The 27,729-nt window shown below is 44.3% G+C and overlaps 1 protein-coding gene across 1 annotated transcript in view; it reads left to right on the top strand.

Moving 5' to 3' along the window:
• Positions 1 to 27,729, top strand: part of LOC138260285 (uncharacterized) — a 102,707-nt gene that overhangs the window by 18,167 nt on the left and 56,811 nt on the right. The gene's annotated exons all lie outside the window — the stretch shown is intronic.

The raw sequence follows: 27,729 nt of genomic DNA, 5'->3' as shown, positions 1-27,729 counted from the left end.
ACAGGCCACTTGATTCTCTCACAAGTCTTAGAGCCTGATTACTAGTTCGACGGACAGGATGACCAGTCTTCCGAACGTTCGATGAGGAGGCTGCTGGCATGCTGCCTATCTCCCCACCAGGCCTATTACGACTTTCCGGCTAGGCTGACAGGTGGAAACCAAGGTTTCTGCCTGTCAGCCAAGTGGGAAAGTGGCAGCAGCATTGTCACCAGCTCGTAATCAAGCCAGCTGCAATGTTGCCGCCCGCATGGGGCACCAGCACCCTTGCAATGCCCACTGTCTGCACAGCAGACAGTGGGCATTGCGATGGTGCTTGGCAGGGAGACTCCTGCACTGCACTGCCCATGCCAAGTTAATGGGAAGTGCATCACCTGTTTCACTGCCATGAAGAGGCTGGAGGAGAATCAGGTCATAATCAGCAGGACAACACTGACTTCAAAGATCCCAGGGAAGACAGCAGTAGGTTGGCAGGGCTGCCTGCCAACCTTGTAGTGCGGCGGTCCAACAGCCACCCAGAGTTTGGCAGTCCAAGGACCGCCACACTTGTAGTCAGGCCCTTAGTCCGGTTTTTGCCCCAAAAATTGCTGAATTTGTCCTTCAGATTAATAATCTCATTTTGTTAGGGGACCCTAATTTATGCTTTGATGAGCCCAGTGGCCCATTTTAAAGTTTGGTTAATGATTTAGATGTTTTTCACTTGAAACTTCTGATTCCAATTATGTTACCCGCCATCTGCTAGACCCCGTCCTTTTTTCTCCTTACAACTCATTTCCTCTTTCTTTTCTCCTGGACTGATCATTTGGCAATAACATTCAACATATTAGTATTTGTGAATTTAGAGGCCCAGCTAACTCATTTTGAAACTTTTTAGAAGGGCTGGAAGAACTGGAACCACCACACCTTACCTTTTGGACAAGACAGCTTTTCACCATAGTAGTTCTTTCCAACTATCTCATCTCTGATCTTTTAACCCTCTGTGTTGATTCTGTTCTGACATTGATATGGAAGCTAAACTACCTCTCCAAAAACATAAGCTTGCCTCTTGCAAGAAAGGAAATAAACCACAGCTTTCTACTGATCTTAAAGCTGTGAAGCATAAGATGCCAAAAAAAGAAATACATTGACATAAGAACTATGAGCCCATCTTAAAGAGTCATATGAAGTTGTGGGAAAACAGGGCTGATTGCAGAGGCCCCCTAACTTTTTGCCCCCATTTTCCCCTTTTTGCTGGTGTTTTCCTGACTCTGATGGTGCCCTGGGTACTGCTAACCAGTCCCAGGGCCTGTGCTCTGTGTAAAATGGATATGCAAATTATGCTAATTATAATTGGCTAAGTTAACCTACCTATAAGTCCCTAGTATATGGTAGGGCATGTAGGTTTAGGGACCACAGCATAGGTGGTGCACACCTAGGTGCACTGCTGAGGTGCCCAGTGTCATTTTAAAAGCAAGCCTGCCTTGCTGGCTTCTTTTAAATTAAAGTTATATGCAAATTCGACTTTGGAATTAAAGATACTTCCAAAGTCTTAAACTACCTTATTTTTACATATAAGTCACCCCTAAGGTGTGCCCTATGTGCCCCTAGGGCTGGGTGCCATGTAACTATAAGCAGGGACTTTATAAAAATAGATTTATAAGCCCTGGTGAGGTAAAAACAGCCAAATTCGTTTTTCCCTCATTGAAGTAAATGGCCTTCATAGGCTAGAATGGGCAGACTTTATTTTAAATTTTAAAGTCTCCTTAAATGTTACATACCAAGAATTTGGTATCAAATTAATTGTTGTAATAAGTCCCACAACTTCCAGTTGTTGGATTTAATATAACTTGTTCAGGTAAAAAGTTTAGACTTTACCTAAAAAGTTGCCAATTTCAGCTCTGCATTGTTTTTGCTGCTGTGCTCTGATTGGCCAGCCTGCAGCAGCTTCTGCCAGGCTGCCTTGATGAGGTGTGAAGTGGCCAGGCTTCACACAAAGGAATGTGCTTGGGGGAGAGAATCTCCCCTCAGCAGATGGTGAGGCAGGAAGGGGGAGGGCTGCCAAACTAGTCTTCAAAGGCAGAGAAGGACATTTGCAGCACCCAGCAACACCCCCACATCCTGCAACCCCAGACAGCTAGGTGCCCCCTTGATTAGATTAGGAGAGGGCAGGAGAGGGGTGTGTTTATGATTTTTAGCCACATCAGTGGGTGGGCTCAGCCAGATGTAACCTCCAAAAATCAGATTCAGCCATGTTGGATTTTTAGAGACTGTTGCCTTTTGGGATGGATTTTTGCCACACTTCCCAGGAAGTGGTCATCACAGGGGGACGACCCTGTCCCTGATTGGAGAACCAGGGCCCCCCTGCTTTTCACCCAGGAGCAAGGATAAAACTGGCAGACCTGCACCCACGCCTCAGATCCCCTCCAGAATTCAACAAGAAAGGAACTAAAGAAGAAGAAGGACTGCCCTGCTGGACCCCTGGCCTGCACCTGGACCCTGCACTCAGAAGGACTGCACCAGCTGCACACTTGGGCTTCACCACAAGAAGGACTTTGCCTGGCTTCAACTGGTTCAAGGAGGGACTCCCTGTTTGCTACAGGTGAAAAATTGCTAAACCAGAGTCCCCTGCACCAACTCCTGAAGAAAGCGACCAGCTGACCACTGTCCAGTGGCCAAAAAGGAGTTTGCGCCAGGTGCATTCTGGGAGTTGAAGTCCGCACCCCCCAAGGACCATCACAGAACTTCTGGACCCTTGGGGTGAGCTGTGGACCCCAAAAGAACCTTAAAAGAACATCTGGGTGAAGCCCCAGAAGTTTGGAAAAGATTGGAGAATTTTTGAAAAAAAGCTCCATAAAGTGACCGACCCGACGCGGAAATTCTAGCCGGCTTGCCTCAACCGCAACCCGGCCTGACTTCGTGGTTCGTCCCGGTAAAGAAAAACATCCAAAAAAGAGACTAAGTCCGAACGTAAAAAGTTGACCGGGACCTCCCAGCCATCGTATCCGAGAAGGGCTCCATGGACGTCGGATCAAGATCCAGGTTTACCCCGGTCGAAGGATTTTCATCTCGAAAAAACGACTAAGTCCGAAGGTAAAAATCACCACCGAGGAAACCGACTTCGCGTATCCGGACAAGGGCTCCAGGAGGTCGGATTCAACTGGCAGGTTCGTCCCGGGGAAGAAAAACATCAAAAAAGAGACTAAGTCAGAAGGTAACTTTTTAACCGAGGCCTCCCGCGACTTGTAGCCGAGCAGGGCGCCATCGCGGTCGGCCTGAAAGTTTGACTTTGCCCCGGTCCTGGTGCAACCAGATGACCCGATTGGCGCTTTTTGTTTCTAAGCGCTAGAAAATAATAATACTTTAAAAATTCATATCTCCGGTTCCCCTGAACCGATTTTAATCGTTTTTGTGTCATTTTAAAGATAAAAATATAAGCTATTTTTATAAATTGGTTTTGGATTTTTAAACTGTTTCCTGTGTTTTATTTAATTACTGTTTTGTGATATTTGAATGCTTTACACTTTGTCTCCTAAGTTAAGCCTTGACGCTCGTTGCCAAGCTACCAAGGGTGGAGCTGGGATTAATTTCTGAGACCTAACTGTACCTATGTGGAGGTTAGTGGCTTGTTGCTAGGTGTAGGTACCTACCTGCCCTACCAATAACCCATTTTCCAACATAATTGGAAGCAGCGACGGGATCCTGTACTTGTGTTCAATATCACGTTACAGTTTTAGGTAAAACAAATTAAAAATCCTTTAAATTGTCCTAGTGCAAAAATTGTTTTTAATTTTTAATTTGGATTAATTTCAATTATTGAATTTTTGTAATTTTTCTAAATTCTTGTTTCCAATTTTTGCAAAAAGTTTTTGTTGACACAAAACTAGGGAACCATGGAGCTTGATCTGGCTAGCCTACCCACACTGACAGTAGTCCAGCTTAGGGGGTTGTGTATTGAAAGAGGGTTGCCTGCAACCACTGATCTCAGGAAGCAAATCCTGATCACATCCCTGACAGCATGGGCTGAGGCCCAAGAGGTAGAGTCAGAAGAAGCTCCAGAGGAGGGAGAAAGAAGGGAGGATGCAAGCTCTAACCACTCAGGGGAGGGAAGGCATCTGACCCTAAGTGAGGACGAGGAAGAACAGTCCTCAGTAGATACAGTCACTAGGGGCAGGCCCAAAGCTAGTGGTAGGAAGGGGGTCCCTTCAGGAGGAGAGAACCCATCCATCAGAGAAAGAGAGCTGGAGGCCCAGCTAGCATACATAGCTTTGGAAGCAGAGAAGCTGGCCCTAGAAAAGAAAAAGTGGGCATACAAAGAGAAAAGAGATGGAAGCAGCGATAAAGAAGCTGAGGTGTCCATGGGTGGGGGAGTTTGCCCCAGATTACCCAAGGGGGTAGTTCCTGCTTATGTAGAGGGGGATGACATAGATAAGTGGCTGGGGGCCTTTGAGAGGGCACTCCAAATGAGAAGGGTTAGGCCTCAATACTGGGGTTCCCTTTTGTGGGAGTTGGTCCCCAACTCAGGGAGGGATAGGCTTCTGACCTTAAGGGGGGAGGAGGCAGATTCATACCCTAGTATGAAGAGGTGCTTAGCCAAGAAGTTTGGTCTGACCCCAGAGCAATATAGAATGAAGTTCAGGGACACCCAGAAGGTCAGTACCCAGTCTTGGGTTGACTTTGTGGACATTTCACTAAAAGCACTGGAGGGCTGGATTATTGGTAACAAAGTAGATACTTATGAGGGGTTATACAATTTGATCATGAGAGAGCACATCTTGACCAATTGTATCCAAGAAAGGTTACGCCAGCATCTAGTGGACTCTAAGCAGACCAACCCTAGAGAGCTAGGGGAGGCAGCTGATGAGTGGTTGAGAACCAGGGTGGTTGTCAAGTCCCAAGGGGGAGACTCCAAGAAGGGGGGGACAGGTCCCCAAAAACCTAAGGAGGGAGGTGGTAAGCCCACCACAGAGACTCCCTCTGTACCCCAGAACCCTAAGAAGGAGGAGAGTAAATCCCACTCCCACTCTGACAAGCAGAGACAGGGAGACCCAGGGTTAAAAAAACTTTTGGACAGTAGGGCTTGCTTTGACTGTCAGCAGACAGGTCACTTCAGAGGAGATGCAGCCTGTCCAAAGAAAGTGGTTAGCACTGGGCTGTCCAGTGTAGCCATAGAGGAGGATTCCTCAGATGATGAAGTCCTCCTAGCAATGAGCTGGGAGACAGGACCAGATGGTAAGCTGGTGATCCCTGAGGGTGGGAGTAGGCACTTCCACCACATTCAAGTGAATGGGATCCCTACCACTGGCCTGAGAGACACCGGTGCCAGTCACACTATAGTGAGTGACCGGTTAGTGACCCCAGACATGTATGTCCCAGGAGAGACAAGGAAAGTCAGGATAGCCACAGGGGAGGTCACCTCCAAACCTGTAGCCATAGTGCCCCTAGAGAGGGAGGGTATCCTTGACTGGTTTAGGGTGGTAGTCAGTGCTGACCTCCCCCTAGATTGTATCCTGGGCAATGACCTCCCAGAGGTGGGTCTGGTCCCAGATGGGGCGGTCGCCCAGGGTGCCCCCCCATACCAAAGTCCTGGGGAGTCAGTCCCTACAGTTAGGAGACAGGGGTCCCCAAGAAAAGGAAAGAAGAAAAGGAAGGGTAGGCCACTCTTAAAGAGAGTTCCAGGGAGCCAAAGGCCTTCTGCCCCAGTTGGGGGGGAGCCCAGAGTTGGCACTGGTGACGCCTCCCCTGACCCCAAGGAAGTCCTGAGTAGTCAGGCAGCTGTCCAGATGCAAGGTGTTGCCCCTGCACTGACAGAAGGGAGAGTGGAAGGAGGGTGTCTGCCACAGGAGGTGGTAGCCCCCCACTCTAGACAGCAAGAGGGGTGCCAGAACCCCAAAGATGCCCCTAAAGCAGCTCAGCCACCTGTCAGTGGAGAGCTTAGGGTGTGGTTCTGGGTACTGACAGCTGTCAGTAGCCTCTGCTGGGTGCTAGCCTTCCTGGCAGCACTGTACTTGGCCTGGGAGGCAGACCCCAGGGCCAATAGCAAAGTAGGCCCCCTGACCCTATTGGTCATGGTGGGGTTGCTCAAGTGTTGGGTGACCTCTTTGGGTAAGCTAGGTGTTGCCCTAGCAAAGTTAGGAGTAGGGGAGGTGGGCACCTCACTACCCAAGTTGGCAGAGAGAGAGGAGGAAGACCCCCTAGAGGGAAGTTTCAGTTTGAGTTGGGTCCTTTTACTGTTGGGATGGCTTCACTACCCAGAGGGAGTGACCCTGACAGGAGGATATAAGGCAGAGTAGGCCCTGCAAAGGGACAGCCAGTTTTCTTCACTGTCTTCCTCGCCTAACAAGCCAGGAAGACTCTCCCAGGGTTGGGCTGAGTCTCCTGGGCGTGTGGGCTGGGGGGGGGGGGTTGTGTGGGAAAACAGGGCTGATTGCAGAGGCCCCCTAACTTTTTGCCCCCATTTTCCCCTTTTTGCTGGTGTTTTCCTGACTCTGATGGTGCCCTGGGTACTGCTAACCAGTCCCAGGGCCTGTGCTCTGTGTAAAATGGATATGCAAATTATGCTAATTATAATTGCCTAAGTTAACCTACCTATAAGTCCCTAGTATATGGTAGGGCATGTAGGTTTAGGGACCACAGCATAGGTGGTGCACACCTAGGTGCACTGCTGAGGTGCCCAGTGTCATTTTAAAAGCAAGCCTGCCTTGCTGGCTGCTTTTAAATTAAAGTTATATGCAAATTCGACTTTGGAATTAAAGATACTTCCAAAGTCTTAAACTACCTTATTTTTACATATAAGTCACCCCTAAGGTGTGCCCTATGTGCCCCTAGGGTTGGGGGGGCCATGTAACTATAAGCAGGGACTTTATAAAAATAGATTTATAAGCCCTGGTGAGGTAAAAACAGCCAAATTCGTTTTTCCCTCATTGAAGTAAATGGCCTTCATAGGTTAGAATGGGCAGACTTTATTTTAAATTTTAAAGTCTCCTTAAATGTTACATACCAAGAATTTGGTATCAAATTAATTGTTGCAATAAGTCCCACAACTTCCAGTTGTTGGATTTAATATAACTTGTTCAGGTAAAAAGTTTAGACTTTACCTAAAAAGTTGCCAATTTCAGCTCTGCATTGTTTTTGCTGCTGTGCTCTGATTGGCCAGCCTGCATCAGCTTCTGCCAGGCTGCCTTGATGAGGTGTGAAGTGGCCAGGCTTCACACAAAGGAATGTGCTTGGGGGAGAGAATCTCCCCTCAGCAGATGGTGAGGCAGGAAGGGAGAGGGCTGCCAAACTGGTCTTCAAAGGCAGAGAAGGACATTTGCAGCACCCAGCAACACCCCCACATCCTGCAACCCCAGACAGCTAGGTGCCCCCTTGATTAGATTAGGAGAGGGCAGGAGAGGGGTGTGTTTATGATTTTTAGCCACACCAGTGGGTGGGCTCAGCCAGATGTAACCTCCAAAAATCAGATTCAGCCATGTTGGATTTTTAGAGACTGTTGCCTTTTGGGATGGATTTTTGCCACACTTCCCAGGAAGTGGTCATCACAGGGGGACGACCCTGTCCCTGATTGGAGAACCAGGGCCCCCCTGCTTTTCACCCAGGAGCAAGGATAAAACTGGCAGACCTGCACCCACGCCTCAGATCCCCTCCAGAATTCAACAAGAAAGGAACTAAAGAAGAAGAAGGACTGCCCTGCTGGACCCCTGGCCTGCACCTGGACCCTGCACTCAGAAGGACTGCACCAGCTGCACACTTGGGCTTCACCACAAGAAGGACTTTGCCTGGCTTCAACTGGTTCAAGGAGGGACTCCCTGTTTGCTACAGGTGAAAAATTGCTAAACCAGAGTCCCCTGCACCAACTCCTGAAGAAAGCGCCCAGCTGACCACTGTCCAGTGGCCAAAAAGGAGTTTGCCCCAGGTGCATTCTGGGAGTTGAAGTCCGCACCCCCCAAGGACCATCACAGAACTTCTGGACCCTTGGGGTGAGCTGTGGACCCCAAAAGAACCTTAAAAGAACATCTGGGTGAAGCCCCAGAAGTTTGGAAAAGATTGGAGAATTTTTGAAAAAAAGCTCCATAAAGTGACCGACCCGACGCGGAAATTCTAGCCGGCTTGCCTCAACCGCGACCCGGCCTGACTTCGTGGTTCGTCCCGGTAAAGAAAAACATCCAAAAAAGAGACTAAGTCCGAACGTAAAAAGTTGACCGGGACCTCCCAGCCATCGTATCCGAGAAGGGCTCCATGGACGTCGGATCAAGATCCAGGTTTACCCCGGTCGAAGGATTTTCATCTCGAAAAAACGACTAAGTCCGAAGGTAAAAATCACCACCGAGGAAACCGACTTCGCGTATCCGGACAAGGGCTCCAGGAGGTCGGATTCAACTGGCAGGTTCGTCCCGGGGAAGAAAAACATCAAAAAAGAGACTAAGTCAGAAGGTAACTTTTTAAACGAGGCCTCCCGCGACTTGTAGCCGAGCAGGGCTCCATCGCGGTCGGCCTGAAAGTTTGACTTTGCCCCGGTCCTGGTGCAACCAGATGACCCGATTGGCGCTTTTTGTTTCTAAGCGCTAGAAAATAATAATACTTAAAAAATTCATATCTCCGGTTCCCCTGAACCGATTTTAATCGTTTTTGTGTCATTTTAAAGATAAAAATATAAGCTATTTTTATAAATTGGTTTTGGATTTTTAAACTGTTTCCTGTGTTTTATTTAATTACTGTTTTGTGATATTTGAATGCTTTACACTTTGTCTCCTAAGTTAAGCCTTGACGCTTGTTGCCAAGCTACCAAGGGTTGAGCTGGGATTAATTTACTGAGACCTAACTGTACCTATGTGGAGGTTAGTGGCTTGTTGCTAGGTGTAGGTACCTACCTGCCCTACCAATAACCCATTTTCCAACAGAAGTCATACATTTGCACATGTACAGGGAGATCAAAGAGACACAATTAACTTGGAACTCAAATCAACGTATTTTGACTCCCAACCTTCCCAAAGAACACATGCAGATCCTTTCTGGAACCTTAAAACAATGTGAAGCTTGTTAAGTATACAATGGCATAGTTTGATTTTTCAAAACTTTAGAAAATCTATTATAAAATGAAGTCATACCTAAACCACTTTTCATGCACCCTACCACTCTACAGTCTGTGGATAAACCTTATATGAGCTAATTTTTGCCCATCACCTTTGATCAAATATGTTGAGTTATGGAAACAATCTGCCTTCTTCCTTCCATGTAGATCCTCTACTCTTGGGATTTTACCCTAAAATGCAACTCAGCAATTATTAATCTGTTTTGTAAGGAGGCTTTTTTAAAGTCGCTGTTTTGCCCACCAACTAGCAACCTTCCTGTTGATCAAAATTATGGATAGTCACCAATACCTGGTATGACAGCCCACAATTTAGTGGTTGGTATTGATAATGCTTGTCCTTAGAACCTTAGGTGACCAGATTGGCACATATCTGTATTTTTTGTTTACAAATTTTGAAGATGTTTTTGTCATACATTCCATTCTGTTTCGATATCACTGTGATTACTGCATTGGTCCAGCTTCTTCTGGACTATGACAATGCAATTCTTTTTGCTTCCCTTTGAAAACTGTTTCTTTATCATCAGCTCATCCAGAATACTGCATTATGGCCAGTTTTCAGTGGATGTTAATTGTAGTCAGTCTTATTTTCAAAGCCATAACCTTTGTTTGCAAATTATTGTCCTTCTCAGATATCAAAATCTCTTCATCCTTGAAGTTCCCAAGTACAGACTATTTATTTTGATGATCATAATTTTTTGTTTGCAACTCCTGGAAAATAAGCTTTCTCTGGCATTCTTTTCTGACCCTCCAAGTCTGCCACTTTTAGATTCCTTTTAAAGGACTATGGATGTCCTGGAGCCTAAGAGGGAAGAGGAAACTATCCTCCGGCACCTGTATGAACTCACAGATGTGCAAGGGGCTGGCAGATCATCTCAGTAAGAATTCTGCAAGGTGCAAAAAGAGTGCCCAAATCTTGGAGCCATGCAGTACTAGACTGAGGCACAGGAGAAACAGAACACCAGTGGAAACGTCAGGACATATACTGAGAAGTTGGTGTTGTGTACAGTGAGGATATGGACACTAAACCTGGAGCAGCCAGAAGGCGACTTCTCCAGTATTACAGGACTTTCTTGCTGGTACTGTGCCATATCTTCCCCTTAACCTTCGGTCTCTTTTTGCTGAAAAAAAAAGTAAAGTGCTTGAACGGGTTTGGAGGAAAATCTATGATATTCCTGCCTAAGTACAATATAGGACAGCTTTAAAATTTTACCACAAAAAGATCAAGAAAGCCAGGGCTGAGTTCTTCACAACAAAAATTACAATAGCATGAATCCAGCGAAAGAAGGTTTTACTTTAGTGAATAGCTTAATGAAACCAGCTCCATCAGCTGAGCCTATTGAGCCTAATGAGGCCTCTAACAACCACTGTGACAAACTAGCAGATTATTTAATCAGAAAAATCAAGGACATCTAATCAGAGTTTTCTTCAAGCACTACTTCCGCTTTGACAGTTGTCATGTCATGGAACTGACATAACTTCCGTTACTGGGACTTCTCACTGCAAATATTGTCACTTCCAAGGGATCAGATGACTGTTTTGGGTCCCGTGTGTTGTGAAATCACCCTAGTCACATGTTAGTTACGTGCTCATGGCCCTAACCACATGGCTAGGGCTATGCGGCAGAGCCTCTGGAGATCAGATCATGTGACCATGATGTTAAGTAGAAGAGGACGTGCCTCTTTTTTGATGCCAATAATACATATAAGGAGCTTCCTTAGCAGCCTATGCCAAACACAGGAGGCCCCTCCAGAAAGATGTTGCTCAGTTGTTAGGAAGAGATACAGCCACCTCACCAAAAAGACATCCTCCATTGCTGACTTGAACACTACCAATATATAATATTGTAGCCTGATGATGGAGCAGCCCGCTCAGCAGAGCGGTCTTAAAGAGGCTCAGACAACAGCGGTTTTGACGAGGAGGTCTACTACCGGTTTGAAAGGTTCAGCCTCAAGGATTTGCCGGAATGTATATCCCCTATTGAGGCCTCCAGCAGCAGCAAAGCATCGAGCACTGAAACAAGAACTGAAAACAATTTCATCAAATGGATGATGGTGAAGAATCTATAACAGCTCCTAACTGACTGGTCTACTAAGATATAGGGTTTCTGGAGGAACCATCTCTAGAGGCTGTTGTCGTGCATCAGCCACATGCAAACTCAGACTCTGGTTATATCTCAATGGATCTTAGCGGCTCTCAGGGTTTCAGAGACGCAGCCAAATCCCACAAAAATGACAAGGTTAGTAAAGATCATTATAGACAGATACACTGTATATATGGCTACATTTTATTTTGTAACTGATAGTTTGTCTTTCTTTCTTATTTGAACCATAGAAAGCATCAGCAAAAAGTAATGTGCTTGAGGTGGTTGAGGGGACGCTGCCGGCAGCTAATGCTGCACATTTTTACTGCTTATGCTGTTCAAAACAGAGTAAGGGGGTCATTATGACCCTGGGGGAAGGCGGAGAAGCGGCGGTAAGACCGCCAACAGGCTGGCGGTCCTTTTTTGTGTATTATGACCATGGCGGTTACTGCCATGGTCATCCGCCGCTTCTCCGTTCCGCCCACCGGGCTGGAGGCCTGGGTCTCCAGCCCAGCAGCCGTCACTATACAGCCGGCGGTATTTCGACCCGGCTTACTGCCGTGGATTTTCTGCGGTTGGAACCGCCATGAAATCCATGGCGGTAAGCACTATCAATGCCAGGGAATTCCTTCCCTGGCACTGATAGGGGTCTCCCCCACCCCAACTCCCTCCCCTACCCCCCCACCACCCCTGCCTCCCCACAAAGGTGGCAGGACCCCCCGACCCCCAACATAACTACACTCATACGCACACCACGACACGCACGCAGTCACCACCAACACACATACACGCACACACACTGACATACATGTCAACATCCACACACACAGTCAGACAAGCACACCCACATTCAAACATACACGCACACATCCATACAGACATACCTACAGACATACACGCACTCATTCCCAAACACACAACACCCCCACAAGCATACACGCACTCACACACCCCCTCTACATACACACACGCACACCCCCACGCATGCACCCAACAGACAGCATCACCCCCACCCACCTCCCCTCACGGACGATCTACTTACCTGGTCCGACGATCCTCCGGGAGGGAACGGGAGCCATGGGGCCAGCTCCGCCGACACCACACAGTCAATAGAACACCGCCACGGCGAATCACAGGACGTGATTTGCTGGGTGGTGTTCTGTTGGCGTGGTGGTGGAGGTGGAGCAGCCTCCACTTCCGTGCCTCCCGCCAGTATGGCTGTTGGCAGCTCTCCGTCCGAAAAAGGACAGAGAGCTGCCAATGGTCATAAAAGGCCGAGCGGCAAACCACCACCACTGGCGGTCTTCCGCACGGGGTTGCTCGGCGGTCTTGGAAAAAGACCGCTGAGGTCAAAATGACCCCATAAATGTTCCACAATCCTAAACAAAGAGCCTCGTAAGATATGTATTTGTACCTATAATATCACAGATTTTGAAAAGGAAACCCCAGGCATACCCTACAATGATATAGGGCCGGGTAAAGGTTTTGCTGGGATTGTTGTGAACACTTGTCTAAAACATAACTTTTATATCCTGTGTCACAGCCATAAAATTAATTATCCACAGCAGGAGGCACATGAGTATCTATACAGCTCATACACGTCAAGAATAATCAGCCATATATGTAGCTTGCTAGACCCGCACAAAGTGTATAAACTGGTAAGATTGGTATATGGTTTTTAGAGGTGAAGAAAAATGTCCACCCCAACACTATTAAGACTTTGTCAGCCACACTGAAAGAGGTCTGACTCTTGTGCAAGCCAAGCTCAAAACTCGGTTGTATGCAAGGATTGGGTCTGTATTTTGTTAAAAGGATTGTAGAAAGGGCTATGGAAAGGTGTATGTGTCATATTTGTTTTACAAATAGACAACAAGTCAGCTCTTTAGCCCCACGAAAACTGTTTACAAAAATCAATAAATAAACAAAAAATGTTGATCCCCAAGGGTAGCATGTCATTAATGTAATATTTAATGTTACATAGTTACTTGCTTTTAGGACAAGATTAGAATGTTGGTGTGCTAGCTGAATCTGTGCTACGTCAGGGATACATATGTATTGCCTGATTGATATGTGTTCCTTAAAGAGAGAATAGCTGAAATACAACCTGAAACTCTCCGATATCGGAAGCTTGATGATCCACCCGTGGTACTGCATTGTTACAGCCTGACATGCATAGCCAACTGGTATGTCAAGACATGGCTGCCTACAAGGGATGAATTCTGGAGTGTACTGGCGTTAACACTGTCACTGATGACCAGTTGCAAATCACCTTTGAACGTTTGACTGAAGGTTATTTCAGAAATAAAGGTTTTGTATTGGGTGACAGAGAATTGTATAATCTTTTGGGCTCTGTCACTATCCTAAGTGTTCAAAGATATAGGAGGGGTGATCGTGTAGTCCTATCTAGAGGCATTGCATTTATAGCTGTAAAACTATCAAACTTGTGGCGATGCAACAAATTATCTGTCCGCCCGCAATGTCTGTAGAGTGTGTCATATTATGTATACATAGTATACATAGTGAAAAGTCTGCAATCTAACCAACAACAGCGACCATGAAACTGTTAAGTATGCCTTGTTGATGTGTTACTAGCATTCTTTATTTTTATTAAAATTACCTAACAAAAAACTGTTGTCTTTCATTTCATGGAATGCTGCGTCTGACAACATGTTGGTGGGAGAGTTAAGGAAGATTTATTATGATAGAAAGTGAAGTCAGAAGCTTCAGGAGTGACGAAGCTCTGTTTAGAAGGGCTCCTGTTAAAAATGAGCCTGTAAACAGAGCGCAGGTGAAGACACGCTTATCTGAGGAAGAGGTGTATTCACTCCACAAGCCAGTCTCAGCTGGATTATCAGTGGCAGTCTGACATAATCAGAGTAATACAACTGGCATTAGGGTCACCACGGCCTTTAAAGCAATCTTCAGAAAGAAGGTGAACCCCTCAAAAACTGCAAACATATGCCCGAAAATAATTTTTAAAGAAGTTGTTTCAGAAATTATTAAAACAGTACGCAGTTCATCATTTTGTCATGGACAAGGAGGTAAAAGCAGGGGTGATAGAATCATTCAACAGAATTTTAAAATCTAAGATGTGGAGCTATTTCAAGGCCTACAAAACATACCATTATATGGATGTTCTACAAGCCTTTAAAGATGTTTATATTGGCATTATCACAGAACCATCAAAACCTCTCCCGTAGAGGTAACACCTGTTAATTCCTTAGTTGTGTGGAGAACGGTGTATGGGAACTGTTTTGCTGCCACAGTGAAAAAGCCACTTTTTTAATGAAGGTGATCATGTTAGGATGTCAAAGTAAAAAGGTAACCGGGCTCCCAGACAGGCTTTTCTTGAATGGAGGAGGTGACCTAATAAACTTAACGGTGCTGATTAGGTCTCTGCAGGACGTGTGAGCACGGCATGCCCTGAAGGCAACAAGATGGAGACATCCAAGGCTTCAAAGGACATGTTCCCCGACTATCAAATTTCTCATTATACCATGTATTTGCTAAACCTGTGGACCTAAAAGGGGACTGAGAGGTAGCCTTAACCAAAATCCAATACCCAAGAGCATGGAATACATTTACTAAGCTTGAGGCCAAATTTACTATAAAGCGTGATCAGGATCCCTTGATTACCCCAGCATCACGGTGGTGGTTGAGGCCATCAACAAATCCATAGGCAGCATCAAAACGTATTTGAATATTCATCTGGTAAATCACGTTAGAAGGAAATTGTTTCCTAAAACTGGAAGTTGAGATACATAGTTCAGCTGTACTGGTAAATAGAGAAGGGTTTTAGGGACAGTACAACATATTCAAAACCCGGTGGAGCCAGATCCCATGTTCCCCGATAATATTTGGGGGTTCTATACACTCTACTTCTCTAGCGAACTTGTAGAACACCTGAGGGTCGGGGCTCGTTATTCACCATTGTTCAGATGGGTACAGGTGAAGGGGATAATAATACTGTGGTTAATATTCAATATATCAAATCCGACTATGTAGCAATAGCTAAAAGCCATTTGAACACTATTTTAGTCATAATCTTCGATGACCAATCTGAGTCGGCGTCCTTTAAATACAGGAAAGTGATTATTAAGCTTTATTCAGGCTGCAACAGCGAATATTAAGAAGTCATCATAGTGATCATGAAAACATACAGTGACCCACCCTCTATATAGAGACTATTACAGACACCAGGCTGGGTAGGGAGGGCCACCATTCTTCCAAGGGGCCTGTTTCGTACAGTGCAGGACTGGGAGGTTTCTTTCATAGTTTGATAAGAAGAGCTAAGCCTTTCTTGAGAAGAGGCTATGAAATTGCAACACCCCAGATGAAAGGGCCCGCTACAACCATTGCCCAGGATGTGATGGAATCTGTGATGTCTGCTGTTACTGAATGCATGGACAAACAAGCCCAAGAAAAAGCAGGACTTGTGTACAGACCAAGCACAAGTACGAAAAGGAAGCAAAGTTTTTCGATGTCTAGGGGGGCCTCCGGTGCCCTACAAAAAGGGAGGTGGTCTTCCAAAGCTGCTCACAAAAGAAGATCCGTAAGGCAGAAGAGAGCCTCAAAGAACAAGAGAACACCCGCTAGCATAAATATTTTTTTGAAAACAAAAACCTGAAACCATGACCTTCGTGCACTGTGCTTCCGGAGAATGTGCCAAATCAGAGTTAGACTTGTTTTCTCTAAAGCCCACTCAGACCAGCAATGACCAGCAATGAAAGCAGTTTTTTCATGGAACTATCACCTAGCCGCTTTGATGCCATTGGCGCCGATATAGTTTTTGTATCAGGGTCCACGGAAGTGTATCTGGAACTCAACAAAAAAATGCTGCATCTTGTCTGTAAAATCACAAAAGCAGACAGAACCAACATTCTGGTCGCAGCTAAAGTGGCGACAATCAGTTACCCCATTGCAAACATGTTTAATCAGGTGGACATAACCCTCAGCGACCGACTCATCATGCAAAGTGATAACATGGATGCCTAAAAGCCTACATAAAGAGTATTCTAAATTACAGCAGTGACATCCTGGACAAGCAGCCTTCAGTGGGGCTATTCTACCAGGATACATTTGTGCAGTTTGAAGAGAATGATCTGGACGGCAACAATAAGGCCCGTATTTATACTTTTTTAGCGCCGCGTTTGTGCCGCTTTTTGACGCAAAAGCTGCGCAAACTAACAAAATACAATTGGATTTTGTAAGTTTGCGTTGCTTTTGCGTCAAAAAGCGGCGCAAATGCGGCGCTAAAAAAGTATAAATACGGGCCTAAATGTTTTGTAAAAAGAGTAAGCTTTGCCACCGGCAGTGGACAGTTTGACGTCCTCGCACCTAGACATTCATACCTTTTTTCACAAGATAAAGATACTACTCATCAGTGGAATCAATATTAGGATCAAACTTAACTGCCACAAGGACTCTTTCTCTCTCATCAGTAGGGATGTGAAACAGTATAAACTGGTCATACTGTCCCAGCTGGCACCGGATTAACCCAGCAGCAAAACAAATTTTGGGACAACTACTGAAACTGATTATCATAGATTTTGTCGATAACAAAGCTTTTAGCAGCCTCAATACCTCAAACCCGCCCACATCAACTAAGCAGCGCTGTTCCACAAGGGGGCGATGACTCCTGCAAAACCCTATACACCCAGCTTTGGAGATGGTCATTTTATACTGGAATATCGGGTCTTAGTTTCCATAACCAGGAAGCACCTGTGTGACTCGGGTGCCATCATGTCAAGAGAAGGATATTGGACAGGCTACACACTGTTCGCTTTCAATCTGACATGGAAGTTGGTGACCACTATAACTTGATCAAAAATTGAAATCTAAATGCTGAAATATTTTTTAGACAATCCCCACAAACATTGTTGTATTCTCTGTATTCAACAACGTCATTCAGATCAACCACACCATGCAGATTTTGTTTTGTATCTTTAAAACATTGTAAAATTGACACTTTTCAGATTAGGGTTTTCTTAGGCTGCCATAAATACACCTAATACTTTTAAGGTGTTTTTCCAATCAACGCTCTACCTGGGGAAATAGGGTGTGCAAGACCCCTCACTCTTTTCTTTAACACAGATTCGCATTACATGGAAGAAACTCACTGGGCGGCCCTGTTTTTAGATAAAGACAAGGTTACAGTGTTTGACAGTGCAGCTGCCTTCCCAGACCATAGCATCTATGCAAAACCAATATTCAAGTATGTAAAAAAAGCTGTTGCAATGGTACAGGTACAGGATTCTCTCGCCGTCACATACGGAGAGCATTCTATATATATTATTAGTACAAAGTCAGAGGGTATGACGTTTAGAAATGTTTTAAATCTATATTCGAACAACATAGTTAACAATGATCATCTTGTTATGAAATATGTGAAAGAACAATCTAGGTCTACATCAAGTATTGTTAACACAGATTACTCAGTTATTAAAGAGTGTAAGGTCGCCTAACGCCTCTTATTTGTGATGATGGGTGACTAAAATAAAATAATAAAAATAAAAAAAGATTTTGAATACAGAGTCTGCATCTTTATTTTGACACATCCGCACCTATTTAAACTGTTTTTGAAAAAGATGACAGAAATATGTTGAAAAATTCAAAGGTTTATTTACAGATCAGTTTGTTGTTGTACAAGCAACACACCAGATAGAGTTTACTAAAGAAATAAAAGAAGAAAATAAGTCAAATGTTAACTATGGCAAAACTATACACACAGACACATGCGCACATGTGCAGTGCTTCAAAAGTCAGAAGAAACATTAGAGAGGTAACAACATGTTCATTTTTCCAGAGTCTGAGCATCGGTGCTCCTTGAGGGAGATAGCTGGGGAAAGAAAGACGATGTTGGTATCTTCAAGCATTAGCTAAAACAAAAGGTGTTGGAGTAGTTGGAGGGTTATAAGTCAGGTCTTTCAAACTTTCAAGCCGCTGCCGGTTTTCACCAATAATGACAATCGTAGAAGGAATGTTGACTTCCTCAGAGGCTCATAGAAACTTTTCCCAACCTCTAGGTGCTTTCTGGAACAATAGTGTTTTGAGGTGAGTAAGACCTTTGACTATGTTGTACATGTTGGAGCTTCCAACCAGCTGCCTTTGCAGCTGAATTTGCCTTTCTCATTCCATAAGGCCAGGTCTTTAGAAGCTGACTTTTTACTTAACAACATTTGTTAGAGTCCTTTTTACCTTTTGCTTATGTTTTTTAAAAGTACTTCAGCAACGATGTCTGAGGATGGTGGTGGTTCTGGAGGCATTGAAGGGGGTAGTGGGGGTTGCTAAGAGTCAGGGGCATATAGAGTCAATCTGTTTCTTTCATCACTCCCCTGTCTGTAATACTTTAAAAAGTTTTGAAGAGCGTTTGAGTAAAGACTGGCTTTGTCATAAGATTTTAAATCAGTACGGTTCAAAATGTCTTTAATTTCGACATCCAGGTGTGGTGTTTAATTTTTCCATACATCCCAGGCTTCGACTGCGGATGCCCCCAAATGTTTCAGCTGTTGCTGAGGCACCAAGTACACCTTTTGGGTGTTATCCATCAGGTCCTGCTTAGGAGGCTGGTGATTAGGGGTATAGCTTTGGCCAACAAAGAACCTATAAAACCCTTGACTGCTTTACCAGTTTCTTCTTAGAAATGTGGGAAGCCTGTTTATTATTGAGCTCCTTGGTAAGGTGGTGCTTCTTCTCAAAACACTGAAATGGTGCTCTGATATAGGGACTTTACCTTTTAGGGTGTTTAGGGCGATCTCTGAAATTGCAGCCACTAAATCACCTGAAGCCGCATATAGGATGACTTTTCTTTGCAGGATGCTAGCAGTTTTTAGGAGGGTTAGATTTTGCCGTACATGGTCCAACCCTTGTATTATAAGGTCTAGAGTATAAATGTTACAGGAGTCTCTTTGACAATTCTTATTATAGGCTTTAGGTTTGATGGTAAGCGACTGGAAGATTGGGTGGGAAAATACCTACACGCAGTCTGTAGTCTTCTAGAGTATTGGGTTTTATGTTTACCAGTAAGTAACCATGGGGTTTCTCGGTAGCATCGGTAAAGGCTTCTGAGAAAAACTGATGGACAGATTTAAGAAAAGTGGCACTACATTACATGTAGCGCCACTTTTCTTGCCATCCCGTGTGCCCCCTAATGTCACCATATGTGCACCTTATTTAAAATATGGCACACCATGGTGCAGGTTAGAGGGCAATAGTATCAGAATTTCTGATGCTATTAATGTCCTGTTCAGGGTTAGCGCCAACATTTTGGTGTTAACCCTGAACAGTATATAGAGGCACAGTGAAAACAAAGGCATGCCCAATTTTAATGCCTGATCTGAGCAAACATTCTGAACAAAAATAACGCAGGGGGGCCAGTTTTTGGGCCCCCCTAATGGGGGTGCACCCCCCTTGCATACATTATGACCGGCGCAGGCATAATGTGGCGAAAGGGGTTTCAAAGTGGTGCAATGCATGCATTGCACCACTTTGTAAATTTGGCACAGCGATTTTGGCCTCGTTGGACCACATTAGCATAAAAAAAGACACAAACGTGGCACAAGGAGGTGCTATAGACTTTTAAATCTGCCCCTGTTTGTTTCCGGGTTACATCTGTTTAGCTGTAACTGATATTTTTTGTTTGTCACAAGGGTTTTTAAAAAAAACAGACCAGGTAAGAGTCATTGAGAGCAATAGACTGACTGCTCTTACCCTTGAAAAACAAATTCTGCACAATGTAACATATGCTTATATTGTAATGGTGTGAATATTGAGTAAAAGCTTTCTCTATCTCAGGGCAATCATGGCCTTTGCTCAAAAGGTCATCTACAATTACCATCTTTACAAGGCATGCAGGTAACAATGCATCGTCATTGAGACTATTCGGTGTGCCTTCTATGATTCTGATGTGTCTGAACCTTTGTGATAGTGCTGTATAAAGATCTTGCCAACACGAATAAAGCCAAACAATATTGGAGGGGTTTGGGATAAAACACTATTTGAGGGCCCTGTTAAAATGCAGGAGAATGGGTGCTACAACCTGATGTCCACAGTTGGGGTCCTGAGACTCTAATACCCTTTCAGTGACCCTATGGTAGGGTTTTGTAGTCGTCAGTCAGGACACTTTTATCAAACAGTATACGCAAGGTTTTATGCAAAGGCAGGGTTGTATTTTCCCACTGTATTTTTGAGACCGGACAATGCTAGGTTGTTTTACAGCTTTTAAAAATGTTCATAGTTGGTCAAGGCAGTATTAGTTCAGCACATTATTTAGACTGTCAAAATTGATTTTGTTGTTGTGTTGTTTTTTCGATGTACACTAACTGTAGGTCTTGGGGCCGGCTGAGGCAAATTCAATGGTGTCCACATCGCTGTCTAGCTCACTGGTCAAATTGCCTAAATAATCACTTAGCTGAGGATTTCCATCCCCTAGTTTGTTCACAAAAATTTTGTGACACAGACACCAAACCTGAAGTTTATCCATCACATTGTAAAGCTCTAAATAGGCGTGAGCGGTTGTAAAATAGGATATGAAGATGTATATATTGTTACAAGTTGTGGAGTACTCTTTTTTATATTTCCAACACAGAGAAGTGGTTTCATCATTGATAAACTCGCAGTTGCACACCTAATAGGATGCCCCAGAAAGATATTTAAACAGTTTGTCAGGATCTGTGATGATGGTGGTTCTTGACAAGTTTGTATTCTGGGCAAATTTTCTCAACAACGAATTGAGGCAGAGTTTAGCTAGCTGTCTTGTGGTGGGGTTGACTTCTATGTACTCAGGTCTCAAATGTATACCCTTGGGAGCAGTTTAATCATTTATCTATTTATGCTTTGAGGCCTTGTCATTATACCATTCTAGAAATCCAGATGCCTCCTGCTTATCTCTCAGAAATAGGTTAATATACTCAGAAAAGAGCTTGGTTGTAGTCTCTTCAAAGTGCCAAACGTCTTGTATTTTGCCACGGTTGTAACCTTTCTCCAAGGCCGCCTGCAGCTTAATGGTACACCAGATCCCCGTGATCACCCTTTGGTCTTCAGAGTGTCTGCACTCACTAGTCTCTTTACTTTCAGCACGCGTTCGACCCAGGGGGAACATTGGCTTACCATCAACTCTGTATGGTAGTACTGGAAAGTAAAGCCTCCAGAGTGGGAAGACTCGTCAATTAACCAATTCAAAGTATTCGTCGAAGGTATTAAAGGACCTATATGTGATACAGGGGTGCCCTAAGAGGTATAACTTCATCTTGTCGAAAAATTGATAGAGGCTGGTGAAAGTGTTGTAATGTATTTTTTCACCCTCTCCAGCCTTGTACAGTTGTACAGCATTTGTACGCCCCTCAAATAATCATTGCAGGGCTCCAAAGGTTTGGGTAACTCTTTGATGTTATTGAAGGAACAGAGTTCTGAGTCTGATCCCAACATATTGAGCCACTCATGCCTCCAGAGCAATCTCAGAACACAAATGCAGTTTTCAAGATATTGCGCCTTTACCAGAGTACATCTATGCAAGTGATCATATTTGGTACACAACAGCTTATTAAACTTGCAGGTTTTGAAGCAGCTGAACAACTATGATGAAAGCAACCATTATCTTCAAATGCCGCTGGCACGCCATTATTTACAGAGTTTCTATCTAGGAAATATGGGCCAACGCAGTATTCGCCACCCTGCAAGGCATGTTGGATGAAGATGTTTTCCTTTTCAGAGACGTACATAAGCCGTTGAATGGAGGGTGTAGAATAACACTTCTGTTTAGTGGTATAGAGGTCGGGTGACACTAGAGCTATGCTTTCAGGTTATATAAACATGTGTTTGTAGATAGACATAAAGATGGAAGCCAGCATGATGTGCTGAAAAGCGCCAATGTACTCTATAGATTTTGTCATATTGGGTTTATTAGGGTTCAGAACTTTTTCTTGTTTTGACATCTGTACAACCACGTCTCTGTGGAGATTGCAAGCTTTTCTTAAGATGAGTACATCAGCCTGACAGTAAGCCTTCAACTCGGTTTGAAAATGAAACATCTTTTTTGCACATTTCTTCATACCACTGTAGAAAACAATCTGTCTGCTCAGGTATGGGGCCCACGTAATTCTGATTAGCCCAGGTGTTAAAAAGGTATGGGAAATAACCTTTACACGAGGGGCCGGGACCGCAAGGCGCAGGTAAATTGGGGCAGGAAAGGTCGTCATTCTCCCAGCGCCATTGGGCACCTTATAGCTGACTGCACCTTCCCAATGCGTGGGACGCAAGGGGATGGGACTGCAAGGCCCAGATAACTTGCGGCAGGAGCTGTCGTCATTCTCCCAGTGCCATTGGGTGCCTTATAGCTGACTGCACTTTCCCGCTGCTCAGGACGTGAGGGGCCGGGACCGCAAGGCCCAATAACTTGTGGCAGGAGCCGCCATCATTCTCCCATCGCCATTGGGCACCTTATAGATGACTGTACCTTCCCGCTCTGCGGGACACGAGGGGCCGGGACCACAAGGCCCAGGTAACTTGCGGCAGGAGCCACCGTCATTCTCCCAGCCATCGGGCGCCTTATAGCTGACTGCACCTTCCCACTTTGTGGGACGCGAGGGGCTGGGACCACAAGGCCCAGGTAACTTGCGGCAGGAGTCGTTTTCACTCTCCAAGCACCATCGGGCACCTTATAGCTGACTGCAGCTTCACGCTGCAAAAGACGTTGGGGGCCGGGACCACATGGCACAGGTGACTTGTGGCAGGACCCATCGTCATTCTCCCAGCGCCATCGGGCGCCTTGTAGCTGACTGCTCCTTCTCGCTGCGTAGGACGTGTGCGGGCCATACCCAGGCAAAGCCCGGGCCAAGGGCGGGACCTTCCCATGCCAGTCCATGCCAGGGAGAGGCAGGGCAGGGCCACCCCACTTGGCTCCCCTTTTTACCATCACTGACTCTTGATTAGCCAACTACAAGAGTCACCCATAGTTCCAATGTTTTCTAATAATTAACTTATACCTACTCAAGCAGGGCTGAGCAATCACTTGAGGATCCCATAACTGACTGAGTGTATGGGGCGACTGGCAAAAGACTTACATACCAAACTGGATAAGCTAAATGCACTGGCAGGGGTAATCAATGATACACTAGAAGAATTACATAAAAAGCCTGACCCAGGAGGGATGCAACAGCATATTTCTCCAAGACGATTTCCCCATGCAACTGCAATCAATAATATTAATGAACCTAGTCAGAAAAGAGTAGGAATGCCCTCCCTTAGCTCTATGACTTATAAGGACATACAACATCAAGATCATTGTGCCACAGCTACACTCACATACCTTGAAGACTCATAGAGCAGGATCTCTAATTAGTCAGGTTGCTACAAATGGAGGAACAGGTCCAAATGTTATGCATGGGAAGACATATGACATCTTTATGGTTAATGTCCCCATACGAATAACTGATAGAAGGGAAATGCAAGAAATGCTTAACAATAAAGCAATACATTGGATAAGATATACGAAAGGCTGTAGGTCAGTTATTAGAGAAGACATCGTCCTTGCCAATTGCCTCAATAGTAACAGCAATTGTGACACAATAAGACTGGGGTTAACGTCAAAACATCTAGAGGAAGGCTTACTATCTCTTGACAAAGGAATCTGACCCACCATACCCTCCCAAATAATCCTTAAACTACACGACCCAAATGAGAATGGCCCACTGTCTAACGCCATAAACTTTCCGCTCTCATCTTCCCATTGGATAAATCCCCTTAGACAGGGCAGGAAGCTGACCTGAATGAGATTGATTGACTAAGGAGAAATGGGTGGAAGATAGTGCCCCCAACATGAGCATAGATGAGGATTGAGACCACACAGAAGGGATAACCCCAATAAGGTTAGCTGACACCCTTGAGATTACCATAAAGAAACTTCAATTGGGTGGGGGGGGGCTCTACAACTATAACTAGGGAAGAACAGGCCACTAAGGAATTAGTGCAAAGACCATAGAGAGACTTGCTATGGGGGGATCAAATAAAACTATTGTCCTGGAATATAGCCGGACTAAGAGCTAAACTTTCAGGCCCAGAATGGGGATGCTTTATGGATCAGCATGACATAATACTCCTGTAGGAGACATGGGCAACTGAACCAGTGCAATAATCTGGGGTTATAACAAACAGTGTGGAACCCACTCTCTCATCTTCAGGGAGGACCTATGGAGGCTTACTGGCCTGGCTTTGATTGGATCTGTTCCCTGCCATTGAAGTAATCCGATCTGCGAGCAAAGATCTATCAGGTCTTAAAACCAGCAGTTCCACCTATTGCAAAATAAAAACTATAGCCATTGTGAAGATATACGTAAGATCTATACTGCCCACCAGCTTCTCCCCCATGGTGTATCAACTTTCAAATCTGCTAGATAAACTTCCAGGGGATTGCAATGCCACAATAACAATGGAGATGGAAAGGGAAAGAAGGGAGATCTATTTACCTTATACAATGGCAAGACCTAGTCCCCTTAAGGCTTAAGGGGAAAAAGCCACCATACGTAGCCCTACAAATGGCTGACCTGATTTCGACTCAAAAACTGCATTCTATAACCCATTTAATTGTACTACAATAGTAGTGCTCAAGCAACTACAAAATGCTATTTGCAAACCCGCAAGCTGAGCTTGTGGTGGTGCAGTCCTGTGTGGGTGTATGTGCTAAAAGTAACTCAGGGATGAACCTCAGGGAGTGGCTAGAAAAATAAAGGATCTGAAAATGTATTATCACGTAACCCTTTCCCTGATGGAACTTTGTTGGCTCTCTCCTGGCTGGCCAGCACCATATTCAAAACCGGTTGCAACATTTACAAAAAGCCTACCAACCAGCATCCCTGCTTATATTGTAGACATGCTCACCATTTCAGGTGGTTCTAAGCACACCTCCAGTCTGCAGACTAAGAACTGTAAAAAAGAACATTCAATACACCTGGCCTTTTCCATCTATGCAAAGTATCTGCAAAAACATCCCCATATCTATCATGACTGCCCAAACACTGCTCCAATTTAGAAGAGTTGAAGACTCACTTCTTTAAGAAACACTGCATCACAAAGCATTAACTGTCTACAACCCAGATAGCTAATCTATCACTCATTGGTTTATGCTTGTCTTTTATCCGGTACAATTCTCTGCTGCCTTTTGCCCAGGTTCCATCTATGGAAAAAACACATCTGACGAGAGCCTGATGCCAGTGGTGACAATAGAATTCTCTTGCCTGCCTGATTTTTTGGAAGGAGTCTGCATATTTGGCTCCATCTTCTTTACTTCTTCTGTTATTGGTCAGCAGCACAAGAAGAAGAATTTAACAGGTAGGTCTCTGGTCTCAGTTTTCACTGATTCGCAGATGTCTATCCTTCTCAGTGTTCACTCGCAAACCTGTAGGCAGTAAAAAGTAAATGCAATACCAGTTATTATCACCATCATGAACATCATAATAATATTAAATACATTGATTGAAATAATAGAAAAACACCTGGAGTCCCCCCAGGGCGATGGGACGCCTATAGGAGGCAGGTATAAATTGACTAAACTGGCAATTTGCAATACCTGATCTCCCTCCAAGGTCCATGGTGCCCATGTGGGAAGCATGGGGAGGCTGACAAAAGGTGGTTACATTAATTAAATAATACCTGGTTTCTCCCCATAGCCAATATGGCAAGCCAAGAACAAGATATGGAGCACAAAGATAAATGACCACCCTTGACACACACACACACACACACATGCACACCCCACACACACACTGCATTCATAAAATAGTTGTTCCCCACATAACAAGCAAAGAAGCAGACATGGAGAAAAAGGGGAACAGTATTGTCCTATCCTGACTGGAGCCAATCCTTTTTACCAAGTAATACTTGGAGCATTGCAGGGAAAGGATTGTCAGAATACATCTAACCAAAATGTTAGTGGGACCATTTTTGGATGGAAGTGTACACAATCAGTAAGGCGACAGCAATAATGTAACCATGATAAGAATGTAATATGTGCTAGAAATCATGGAAATAGAAAAGATTAACAAAACATGTACTAAATACAAATAAGCCTACATAACAATTACTCCAGTCAAAGAAGTATACATGTTGCAGAAAATGCATTTCAATCAAAAATCACACACACACGCTTACACACACACACACTCACACACACAATGGTGACGAAGGTGGTTGAAAACAAAGGAAAATGTCTGGCTACATGTGCTTGCTCCAAAGTCTCCCTACCACCTAACCATCAACAGGCATTTGCAGACTAACCAACCAATATTTGATATAAAATCAAGGCCATTCACAAGCCCATAAAATAACACAAAAATGTCTTTAGCACAGCAGCAGTGCAAATGTGAAAACTACATTTAAAAATACAACCAGGATTGCAGAAACTGGCTTCCAAAGAGTAAAACAACACACTGTAATGCCACATCTGGGCAAGGTTTACCAAAATAAAAGTAAATTGAGAATATAAATTTACCCACATGTCTTCACCATCCCAAAATGTCCTTTACATTTATATTCTTATACCTTAATTACACATGGGCTTTCCTGCATCCCCTACTCAAAACTCCAGGCCAGCCAGCAACAAACAAAAAGGAACAGCACAATGATGCTTGCCAACAAACGTTTTCAAAGTAATACACTAAACCTACTTGATCCCCCCAAACAAAGTAAAGATCCCTAGGATGAATAAGGCACCAAGAACTGCAGAAGTTATGCTCTCCTTTCTAAATCCAAAATGACAAAGAATTTAATAAAGGACAGGGGTATCTTCAACACAGGAGGAAGTTGCTTCTCTATGCATAATCACCTCACACTCTATGACAATTCCACTGTAAACAAAAAAAAGATTCATTTTACACTAATAAAATTGCCCTAATGATTTCCGTGGGAAACAAATCAACTCAGCATGATTTAATGGAAGCAGCGCCCGTGTTAAAGAATTGTCTCACTCCTGACAATCACATTTCCCAAATAACAATCTTGTTTACGTGACGAGATGACATGGTGTAATCTCATAATTCTGCAACATTTCCACTATGTGAAATGTCGAAGATCATGTGAGATCACGTAGGCATAATGAAAATTACATCCCGGCTGCGTATGCAGCAAGACCACACTGAAAACACAAAGCTTGTATTCAAGAATGTATCTTTTACCTACACTGCTTCAATTCACAAATACCTACCTACCTCATGTGTGTTTTAACAAAACACCTATGATGCACATGCTTTTCTTACCAGGAAGAGATTTCGAATTAAAGTACTCTATTAGGTCCGGCCACTATACTGCAAATGACCACTCAGGCTCTAGGCCTCTTGGCTACCATCCCACTTTCCTTCACCGATCCAGAGATAACATGTAGATATTATTATACCATATACTTTGTGTTTTCAGAAACCATAACCCTCTTAGTAGATCTAACCCTGGCGTAGACTGGTGATATATATTTTGAGCGAATGTATGCCTTGGTGCAGATATTCCTGAAAGAAGTCATACTTATGAGATTCAATGAAGAAAGTATATAAACTGTTAGGCCCTGCAGCTGAAATGAAATTCTTGCAAAGCTTATTTTTTGAGG

The sequence above is a fragment of the Pleurodeles waltl genome, chromosome 1_1 (assembly GCF_031143425.1).
Source record: "Pleurodeles waltl isolate 20211129_DDA chromosome 1_1, aPleWal1.hap1.20221129, whole genome shotgun sequence".
Lineage (NCBI taxonomy): Eukaryota > Metazoa > Chordata > Amphibia > Caudata > Salamandridae > Pleurodeles > Pleurodeles waltl.
The sequence above is the reverse complement of the archived record's forward strand: the minus strand, read 5'-3'. Positions and strand labels throughout refer to the sequence as shown.